The following is a 12,510-nucleotide window of genomic DNA, read 5'->3' as shown; positions in this document are numbered from 1 at the left end:
TCTATGCATTACCAATTAGAAATTAGTAAAGCACAAAAAAAAACTTCAAAAATAATAAGTATTTAAGACATTAATTCAAGTTGCCTCAATTGTCTATCAAGGGGGTTAGCATCCCAGTTCTATTGACAATCACGCCTCGATTTGGGTCGGGATGTGTCATCCAAGGTCTTCTTTGTAGTTAAAACATTATCAGAAACATCCCTTCCAGGGGCAATTCAAATAGAAACATCCCTTTCAACTCTTTTTTAATTAAATTCAATTTGTAACACACTTGAAATTGAAAAGATCCCTGAACATAGGTATTCCCATAGAAGAAACCATTGGAAGAAAATCCTCCATTTTAGTTAAATGATTGAACAACTTAAAAGGAGAGTCTACACTAAATATGCTATCATCATTTTCTTTTACAACATTATATTTAATATTTTTACATCATGAGACATCTCATGGTGCAAATCTCATACAATATAATTTCTTTGCATAAAAAAAATAAAAAATTGCTCATAACCTAAACTATAATAAAGCCCAAATAAGAATCCAACTTCATAAACGAAACCAAACCAAAACCCAGTGCCATGATTGATCAAAGGCTGGTGGGTGTCTTCACATCGAACAAAGAGAAGCTCCACACAGATAAACAAAACATAAAATACGAAAAAAGATAAAAGAGAAAAAGAGCAAGAGAGAGAGAGAGAGAGAGAGAGAGAAATACCAAAAGGAAGAGAAGAGAGCAATCGAAGGAGACCACATTGCCGTTGATCGTACGGTCCATTTGGAGACAATTCAAATAGGAACAAAACAATCAAGTTATGGGTATATTCAAGATCTCTTGGTAAACAAAGAGGAATTAAACAACCAATTTCAAATTGAGGACAAAAATCTTACTAGGCAAATGAGATATCTAGGTCGTCAATGTCGGAGTCGTGTAAGACGCACCAAAGGCAGTTGCGGGAACCGTGTTCACCCAGAAGTGGTTGTGGGAAGCGTGTTCGAGGGAGAAGGGGCGAGTGAGCAAGTTTAGGGATTTGAGATTTCGTTTGACGTTAAAGATGGGAAGTCTATGGAACTGAGCAAGCGGAGCAGGGTTAAAGACATAAAGAAGTCTTTGGAACTCCTCCAATTCTAGTCAGAGATTAAATAAAAGACCAAATAACTAAAACAGAGGTAAAAATAGAATCATACTGTGGAATGAACAGTAAATAAAGAAACAAAAAAAAGGGTAAAAATGGAAAAACACTATAAAAGGAATAGTGTTCAGATGTTTTGCTCTTCTAGTATATATATAATTTTATATAATATATTGAAAAAACTAAAAGATAAGCAGAAAGAATTTTTTTAATACTTTTTATACGTTTGATATATTTTATGAACATAAAAAAACTCACAAGATATCTATACTTTTTAACATTGTTTATACATCCAGCAAAGCACATGACCAGCACATTTAAAGATAGCATAATTTTGTTTATATTATTTTTGTTTTGTAACGTTAGATATTATGTAAAGTTATGAATGCCAATGAATAATGTATTTGATTGCTTGAGTTGTAAGCGACTTGTTAATTGAGTTGGTAGTAACATAAGTGAGGATTATGGAGTCTTAACTTTTGCAATTATAACCTAAGAGAATCCTTATAGGTTTCAATACAAAGATGTAGAATGATGGTAAGACTCAATCACTTAAGCAATGGGGTTGATTTTCACAACCAATAATAGCCTACCTCTGAATAAACCCTAATGATATAAATACTAGGTTAAGTCCCTGCTTCCATACATTGATCTCTCATGCGCTAAACCCTATTCATATAGTAGAGAGATATTATTGAAGTACTGGAAGTAGAAAACACCCTAGGGTTCATCAATGGCTTCTTCTTTCAGGTAAGTTTCACGTAAAACTTATATTGCATGTCTGCATGTTGTCCTTCTTTGTTGCACAGAAACATGGTCTGCGTAATCCTATATCCTTATTGTTCTATCATTGTATGCATGCTTATGTATGCATATTATTTATGTAATCCTTACATGTGGTATTAGAGCCTTCCAATAAAGCTAGTGTTCGTTATATACCAGATAATCAAACTGACAGCAATCAAATTTAATCACTTTAATGCTTCTGTTGATTTCTGATGTTTGAAAGCATCCTATATAAATTGTATTTGTGCTGCTGTGGTTTGTTCAATGCTTCAGGGAAGGAAATTTCACGAGAAAGCTAGTGAACAACATGAAGAAATAATGAATTCATGTGTTATTGCAACACTGAATTAAATAGTATAGTACATAAATTTAAAACAAAATTTCAATGTCTAATATGCTAAAAAATGTTTAGTTTATTGTTTTGGCTTATCATTCAAGGGATTTAAAAAAGTAATTTGTTTGAAATTAGTGAATAATAATCGGCTTACAAGTGTTTGTAATTCAAGTCATTCAAACAACTCAATGTATAGTGATACATAAAATTGACAAGATTACATTATTCATTTGCTTAAAAGTGTTGAAGACTTGTAAATTGACCTTTATTTTATACATTGGCTATGCAACTCTAATATAAACAACATTTATCCAAAGATGATACTGTGTTTATATGTTACTGTCGATGGAAAACATTCTGTGAGAGTTTTCCCAATTATGTTAAGTACTATAAGTTCTAAAACTGAATGACAAATTTGTGTGCATAATTTTCAATCCCTCACATGACCTATTTGAATTTTCGAAACATTGAAACTCTGACTGGTTCCAACTTCAAGAAATGGAAAGAAGATGTGGAAATTGTGCTTGGTTTGATGAATCTCGATTTGGCACTCAGAGAAGACAAGCCTACAGCTCTCACTGATACCAGTACAACAGATCAAAGGATCAAGTTTGAGAAGTGGGAAATGACAAATAGAATGTCCTTAATGATCATGAAGAAAGTTATGACTCAGTCAGTCAAAGGAGGGAACCCAAAACAAGATAGTGCTAAAGATTTCTTGGCAGCAGTAGGAGAGAAATTCGAAGAGTCAGGAAAGCTAAGACAAGTACTTTTCTCTCACAGCTTACCTTTATGAAATTTGATGGGGCTGGCAGTGTTAGAGAACACATTCTCAAGATTGTGGACTTATCTCAGAAGCTGAAGGATCTTGACGTCCAATGACTGATCAGTTTTTAGTTCACTTGGCCCTCAATTCATTGCCAACCAAGTATGGACAGTTGAAAGTTTCATACAACACTGAAAAAGAAAAATGGGGAACTTATCAATTGATTTCGATGTGTGCACAAGAAGAAGATAGATTTAAGGGAGATAAATTAACTGAAGTGAATTTCGTTCAAGCTGAGAAGGGAAACAAGTTCCCAAATGATGGTTCATCATTACTGCTGGTAAGTTGAAGAAGAAAGCAATTTCTTCTTCATTTAAAAGTGCTAACACCTCTAAGGGATCTCACAAACTCAAACCTGTGAACACTGAAATCGAAAAAGAAAAGGAATGCTATTTATGTAAGGAAACGTGTCACTCGAGAAAGAACTATGTTCGTTTCAAAAACTGGCATTCCAGGGAAGATAAAATTTTTAATGTTTTTGTGTGTGTTGAGTGAAACTGGGTTTACATTCCACCTAAAAGTTGGTGGTTTGACACTGGATGTTCTATTCACATCACTAATTCCTTGCAATGTTTCTAAAAAACAAATGAGATAAGCAATGAAGTCTACAATGTCTATGTTCGGAATGGGAGCAAGGTTGATGTCGAGTAAATATGGAGTGTTCAACTAGTTTTGTCTTCTGGTTTTATATTAAAATTGAGTCCAGTGCTTTTTTGTGCCTTCAATGATAAGGATTTTGATTTCAGGCTCTAAGTTAGTAGAGCCTGGTTTATCCTTTTTTGGTGACCAAGAAAGTGTACGATTTTATGATTCAAATAAAATGACGACCTTGCTTGTATATGCAGCTCTTAATATTGATTAGTGGCAAATGAAATGTTCTTAAATAAATGAGCATTTTATTACTCAGCATGTGGGTTCCAAGACACTGTTCACTTCTGAAAAATCCTTCATGCTTTGGCATAAGAGGATTGTCAAGTTAACCAACCAAAACCTGTTGCCACCACTGGATCAATAATTTTAACGAATGCATAGACTGTTACAAAGGAAAACTAACTAATATAAGGAAAAAGGGTTCAAATCGAAGTCAAAACTTACTAGAAATAATCCACAATGACATTTGTGGACCATTTCCAAACAAAACTATATGTGGAAAAGAATTGGAGTCCATGCAAAAGAACCAGGTATGGAATTTGGTGCCATTACCAAATGAAGTTACTAGTAGGCTATAAATGAGATTTCAAAACCAAGAGAGACTCACTTGGCAATATTGACAAACACAAGGCCAGATTAGTTGCAAAGGGGTTCACACAGAGGGAATGAATCAGTTGCAATGAAACTTTCTCTCCTATTTCAACCAAAGACTCTATGAGGGTTATTCTGGCACTCACAACACACTTAGACCTGGAACTGCACCAGATGGATGTCAAGCCTGCCTTCATCAATGGAAATCTTGAAGAAGACATTTACATGACTCAGCCACTAGGATTTGTTGAAAGGGGAAATGAGTCAATGGTTTGAAAGTTGAACAATCTATTTATGGTCTGAATCAAGCTTCTAGATAACGGAACAAGAAGTTTGATGCAATGATGTCAAAGTTTGGTTTCCAAGAAAACAAGATAGATGAGTGCGTGTCTCTTAAGGTTAGTAGTTCGAAAATCATCTTCTTAGTCTTATATGTGGATGATATTCTACTAGCTAGCTTAGATCTTACCTTGCTGCAAACTACCAAAGATATGCTAACTGCAAATTTTGATATGAAGGATTTGGGGGAAGCCAAGTTTGTTCTGGGCATAGAAATAATTCGAGATAGAAACAAAAGGACTCTTGGTATCTCACAAAGGCAATATGTTGACATGATCACTAAAAGATTCAATGTGGAGAAATGTGCTGGTGGTGAATTACCAAGTATGAAAGATAAACCTTACGCATCACTTATGGGTGGCTTAATGTATGCTCAAGTATGTACAAGACCAGACGTGGCATTTGCAGTAAGTTTACTAAGCAGGTTTCAAGCAAATCCTGGTCCACCTCATTGGATTCCAGCCAAGAAAATTTTGAGATATCTCAATAGAACTAGAGATTTCATGCTTACTTATAAAACATGTTGATGCACTTGAATTATTGGCCTACACTGATTTCAAACTTTGCAGGGTGTGTTGATGATCGAAGATCAACTAATGGATACATATTCATGCTTGCTAGTGGTGTTGTGTCATGGAAAAGTGCCAAGCAAAAATTGATTGCATCATCGGCTATGGAAACTGAGTTCATTGGATGCTACAATGCATCCAAACTAGTAATTTGGCTCAGAAATATGGTGAGGGGATTAAATGTGATGGACAACATTGAGAAGCCACTTAAGTTGTACTATGACAACAAAGCAGCAGTGTTTTTCTCAAAGAATAACAAAAGGTCATTGGCAAACAGACTAATGGATATGAAATACTTGAAGGTAAGGGATGAAAAGAGGAAGAAACTATTGATATTCAATACATAAGCACAAAACTTAAGGTTGTTAACCCTCTAACAAAAGCCTTGTCAGTGGGAGTATTTAAAAAGCACATTTTTGATGTGGAAATGAGAGACTCTTTTGATTATGTCAGTGAGTGCGAGTAAGCACTCGATTGACTCTTATGTGTTACACTAAGTTATTGTTTATCAATTCCTGTCATTATTTTGTTACTTGAACTAGGGGTGGGCATGGACCCAAAATTGAAGGAGCTGGACTGAACCTGTTTGTAAATAACACAGGGCAAGGCGAGGCGGGGCGAGGCGGGTTTTGGATTTTTCAAAATGAGATCTGGACCTAACCCGGCCCTTTTGAAATGGGCCGGGTCCTACGGTAGCAACTCCCTCCCCACCCAAATCACTTCCCTCCTCAACTCTCTCTCCACCCAAATCGCCTACCTCCTCAACTCCCTCCCCACCCAAATTGCCTTCGCCAACAATGTGTCCGACATCGACTCCATCCTCACTAGCACTCCGGTCATCATCCTCGTCAACGGCTCCTACTTTTCCAATAATAATTACATTTGGACAACCAAGCCTGCCGCTTGGAGGCCGCTGTGAATCAACCTCAATGACGCTCTTGAGCTTGGCTGCTTGGCGACCTCTAGTTGAGCCTTCCCATTTGAGAACATGACAGAAATGGAAGACGGGTCTGAAAGGTTTCGATTGTGACGAAATGCGTCTACGACTATGCGTTTCGTGTACTCCCTTATGTTGTAGTCGGTGAATTTTCGAGCAACTTGGAGAAAAAAGCGAAACATCCTGAGCACCTCCGCCCTAGAAGGAATTCTAGCTGCTTCACTTTTGGCGGTTGTTATGGCGTCTCCTCTAAGCTTTCTCGAGAGCCAAAGAGAGGGCGAGAGAGAGTGAGAGAGAGTTTGATTGAAGTCAGGATTACTCTGGAATTCTGGAGAATTCTACATAACCTAAGAAATAAATGGTGGAGATTTAATCTCCCTATAATGAACGATGGAAACGGTTCAGGCCGGGGGCCCGTTTTCTCTTAAATTTGTACCCGCCCCACCCCACTAATTAAATGGACCCATCCCACCCCACCCCGTTTTGAATTTACAATATATGTACCTGCCTCGACCCGCGGATCTAAGACCTGTTTTCCCAACCCTAACTTGAACTAAGTTATTGTTTATCATTTTCTGTCAATACAAAGATGTAGAATCATGGTATGACTCAATGACTTAAGTGATGGGGTTGATTTTCACAACCAATAATAGCCCGACTCTGAATAAACCCTAATGATATAAATGTTAGGCTAAGTCCCTGCTTCATACGCTTGATCTCTTATACGCTAAATCCTATTCATATAGTAGAGAGATATTATTGAAGTACTGGAAGTAAAAGACAACCTAGGGTTCATTAGTGGTTTCTTTTTCTTCAGGTAAGTTTCACGTAAACTTAAATTGCATGTCTACATGTTGTCATTCTTTATCGAACATAAACTATTGGAAAAGGAAGTATTTAGAAGAAAAGGAATGTCAATATTTTGTAATTACTAAGTCTTTGTTTAGGAAAGGTTTTATGTCCTTTATTTGTTTCCTTTTGTAACAAGGATTGTATGTACCTTTTTATTCAGAATTATGGAATACATAAAATTTTCCCGTATAATTCTATTTGGTACCAGAGCCAACAGTAACCCTAAACCCTAATCCCACCATCGTGCTGCTTGTGTCGTGAGGAAGAAAGGTGCTTGGTTTTTTTTTTGCTGCATCCTTGCCACAGAAAAGTAAGTGCAGTATAGGGGGCCGTGTATTACTATGGTGTGTGTGTGTGTGTTTTTGTGGTTTCACGTGATCAATGGCAGGAGAAGAGGGTGCGTTAAGGCTGAAGTTAGAGGATTGGGCATATGGCTTTACCCACGGCTCAACTGTGAATCCAGTTGTTATCCAAAGTGATGCTTCGGCTGTACCAAGTACTGTAAAGTTGAATGGGACAAATTATCCTTTGTGGTCCAAGGTATTGGAGATGCCTATCGCTGGACGTGGTAAGAAAGGGTTTGTGACAGGAAGCGTCAAGGAGCCCAAGAAGAATAATGCTGAGTATAAAGCTTGGGAGACGGGGAACGCAATTATGAAAAGGTGGCTGATTAACTCCATGGATCCTACCATCATGGGTTTTTTCATTCATCTTCGTACAGCTAAAGAAGTATGGGACGAGGTTGCTCGAACATATTATGATGGGTCTGATATTTCTCAGATGTATGAGTTGAAGGTGAAGTCATTCCGACTTCGCCAGGAAGGGAGACCTATTGGGGTATACTATGTCGATCTCAAAGCAGTTTGGCAAGAGTTGGATCAAAAGAGACCAATCAAGATGGAGTGTGCTATTGACTCGAAGACACTCCAAGAAGAAATTCAACTAGATCGTGTGTATGCCTTCTTAGCAGGGCTTGATGATATTTTTGACAAAGTGTGTAGTGATATTTTGAGAACTCAACATTTACCATCTGTGGAGGAGGTGTTCTCCATTGTCAGGCGAGAAGCACAACGCCATGCAACTATGATGGGAAGTAGCGGTGTGGGAAACCAAGGTGGAGCTCCTCATGTAGCTATGGTATCATGGTCACCTTCGGGTAGCCGGTTTTTTAGTCTATCATTGTCTGCATGCTTATTATGTATGCATATTATTTATGTAATCCTTACATATTATTCTTTGTTTTTATCTTTTAAGACTACGTGTATCTCATCAAAATATTATATATGTAATATACATAAAAAAATTTAGGTTCCGTGAGGCTACGCCTTACGCCTCAAGACTTTCGCCTAGGCAGGGTTATCCATGAAACACCTCGCTTATGCCTACGCCTTTTAAAACATTGATTACCATTGACACCAAAAACAAGCTCGGCTTCAAATGCCATGGAACTTGAAGGCAACCTTTTATACATTCTCGATCCCAACGGAAAAAGCCTACATTACCTCATAGTAAGAGTTTGGTTGATCTTCTCATAACTCCACCTCTGCTAAGCATACACTACACCTGCAAGGATAATTTTAATATCCGGTATGGCGATATCCCAAAACTTGGAGTAAAAATCCATGCCAGGTTGACAACCTTTTATTCCTCAGAAAAGTAAGAATCAAGAACAGGAGCTCTAATATAATCATAATTGTGAGGAAACATTCTAACGGATGTGAATGCAATGAAATAGAACTTTTTGAGCTGTTTGCAATCAATCTTCCACACAAGGTTGCCAATGATTTGTGGGAGAAGGAAAAAAATCTTGAACAAGACCAATATACTCCTCTAGCTCAATTTCCCATTCCTTTAGTGCATAAGAATTTGCTCTAACTATTCTATACCCTTTTGTTCGAATGGATCTTCTGCTAGTCATCATACTATGAATGATTAAAACAATAGCTTATAAAATGTATTACAAAGTTATTCATAAGTACCTGCTTATCACTAGCCACACGATGTGGTTGAAGAGGAGTTTGTGTTAGTAATCTGATTTGAAATTTCCACACCTTTTGACAGAGCCTTAAAGTTAGTGAAAGTGAAACCATCACTAGAAACTTTATCATGTAATCAAGTATATGGAATCACTGATTGTTCTCAAGGTCATACGAAGATGTTGCATCAGACTCACAAGATATCCTCTTAAAGAGCGCTTTAGCATCAATGACCGGAGGAATGCTCTACCCAATGGCTTGGATACCTAGCATGACTAGAGATATGTAAGGAACATAATCCACATTATGCCTGATGTAAAATAGTTGGCTTAAAATGCCAGAAATTTCCAGGGAAAGAGTCAAAATCCAGAGGCTTTCCTCAATAAGTCGACGAGATAGGATGTTTTCCTGTTGTTTTCTGTACATATTTGGAAGAACTCTGAGCTTGACTGTACTAAAATAAAGAGGGTCATCTTCATTCTTTTGACTAGCTACGGCAATACTTGTTATTAGATTGACTAACCATAGAGATGTAGCGGGAGGATACGACACAACTGCCTCAACTAAATAATCAAGTGTAGCCTCAAGATCCATGCTCTCATACAAGACCTTCCAAGAGGCTCAAACACCGCTGCAGCAAAGTAAATACATCTTTCCCACATGTGAGTCATTAAGACCCTCCAGAAAAAGAACTGAAAAATTGCTAAAAGCTTTCCTATTAATGGTGAATTGTGTGGATACATTCATAAATTGTTGCTTGTAAGTGTATTCAACCTTTGTGTGGTAATGAGTCTCCTCTTCTGTAGTGGAACACTTTTGTGGAGACCCAAAGCACCCAAACAAGGGACCAACTGACAGAATCTCCATCTAAATATCTGTTACATTGAAGATATTGGGTTGGATTGAGAAATGCAGACTCGTGAATGTTAAGTCTTCGAGAGAAGAGAAAGGCTGATTTGAAAAGACTCTGTATCTTCCAGTTTGGGAAAATTCAACAATGATTTCTTGATGACAATTCCAACACTAAAGGCCTCCCATTTTTTTAAGATAATAACAGCTGAATCAAGTTTTGTGTACCTATAGTTTGGACGAGAGGTTCTGAAATAATTCCACATCTCTGTAGGCTACACTAGCTATGCACACCACTGTTATTGGTGCTGGATAAACTTCCATAAATATGTTTCTTTCCTTTATGGAAAAAGAGATGGGTACGTACAAACATATCCGACTATTGCACAGACTTCTGTCAACATCAACAAGTCCAAGGCAACCAGCCATGCAAAGTTGCCCGCTGGTAGATTTCCAAATTCCCTCAGTTGCAAATGTCATGTTTTTAAGCCCATATCTCATTCTAAACATAGTTGAAACGCTTGCTGAACTGGCATTTCCCGAGACATTTTTTTGTTCACACTTGATATCCTGCATAAAAAGTTTTAACACCTTTAAAGCTTCCATCTTATGCCCTAATCTCTTTATCTGCCACAAATGGACCCAGGTTGCTGCAAAAATTATCCATGGAATTACATCTCCAGTTTGGAAAAATAGTGAAAGTTTGTTCCTATGTAATTTCTTGAAGGATTTCACAAAACAAGGGACCTTTTGTAGATGCTAACACCACCATGTATCAAGTGTAACATCCCACATTGTCTAGGGGAGTGGATCCTCTAAGCCTTATATGTATATTCCCATCTTTACTTAGCACGAGGCCTTTTGAGAGCTCACTGGCTTCGGGTTTCGTAGAAACTTTGAAGTTAAGCGAGTTCGTGCGAGAGCAATGCCAGGATGTGTGACCCACTGGGAAGTTCTCGTGTGAGTTCCCAGAAACAAAACCATGAGGGTGTGGTCGGGGCCAAAAGCGGACAATATCTTGCTACGGTGGAGTCGAGTACGGAATGTGGTGGGGGGCCGAGCCGGGATGTGGTAATTTGAGTTTAAATTTATTCATATTTTCCACATCACTACACTTTATGGCTTCGTCACCTTCCAGGTGTTGGCCAACACAGCTCGATTCGGAGTCCTAATGGACATTCTGGGTTGGGGTATGTCAATTTGGTATCAAAGCCAATCCCTAGCCGGAAGTGTGCCAACGAGGATGTCGGGCCCCTAAGGGGGGTGGATTGTAACATCCCACATCGCCTAGAGAAGTGGGTCCTCTAAGCCTTATATATATATTTAGCACAAGGCTTTTTGGGAGCTCATTGGCTTCGGGTTCCATAGGACCTTCGAAATTAAGCGAGTTTGTGCGAGAGCAATCTCAGGATGGGTAACCCACTGGGAAGTTCTTGTGTGAATTCCCAGAAACAAAACCGTGAGGGCATGGTCGAGGCCCAAAGCGGACAATATCATGCTACGGTGAAGTTGAGCTCGGAATGTGGTGGGGGCCTGATAGGAGCATATTTATACGACTTAGTTAGCTTGTTTTCTTGCTTTTAATTAGCTAAACTATGATAATTATAGTGTTTAAAGTTATTTTCGTGCAATTTCAGGTTTTAGTGTCAAAGTATGCAAAAAGAAGCAATTTGGAACATTCTAGAGCATTTTTGGGCCAAGATTGGATTGTGCAAGCATGGAGGCATGAGGATGGACGAATTTGAAGACAAAAGAGGCTATGAACAAGCTAAAAATCTGGTGAAACAAATACAAGTTGCAAGAAGGGATAAATTTCTAGAAGGATTGACCAAAACTTCACTCAAAACCAAGAAATTCTTCAATGCCGTGGGCATTGATTCACTTTCACCAGAAATTTGAGTGATGATTCAATGCTTAACTCACCATGACATGTGAATGGATGACTCAATACCTAACCCACCAACAATTCCCACTCTTTGCCGTACTCACCTACTCAATTCCACCAGAATTTTGTGTTAAACAAGTCCATCCTTTTCCTATAAATACCATGGCAGCAACCTCATTCAAATCATCCAGAAATTAACCATTCTCCAAGCCTTCCCTTGCCTCTCCCTACATATCTAAACCTTCCCCATCCATTCCTCCATATAACCAACCATTCAACCACCATAACCACCTTGTGCCGCCACCATTGAAGGAGAGGAGGAGTAGTGCCGTGCTTATGCAATCTGCAACTATTAGAGTGTTTGGAATTCTTTCTTCTTTTAATTCTATGTTCATGTTTAATTTAACTTGCTGTTCAATTATGTTAAACATGTGGAACTAATTTCTTTTTAGTTAGAGGCAAATTTGAAGCCATGGACATATGTTGGTTATGATTTGTTTTACTCCAGTTATGAATTCATGAACTTTAGATGTGGTTTACTTTTCTGTTTTGATTAAGAACTTGTTTATGTATGTGGGTTGAGGGTTGACACTTAATTTGCATGCCTAAACTTGATGCTAGGATATAAGGGAATTTCACCTAATCGTTATGAACTTATATTCATGAGTAGTAAAGATCGCTAGTCACGATTGTGTTTAAGTAAACCCTAGGCTGGATTAACATGCGTATTCCATAGTTATGAATGCCTAGTCAATGTTTATGATTTCCGTTGAACTTAATGATCTTTG

Source organism: Malus domestica, chromosome 09 (assembly GCF_042453785.1).
Source record: "Malus domestica chromosome 09, GDT2T_hap1".
Lineage (NCBI taxonomy): Eukaryota > Viridiplantae > Streptophyta > Magnoliopsida > Rosales > Rosaceae > Malus > Malus domestica.
This window is presented reverse-complemented; position numbering follows the sequence as displayed.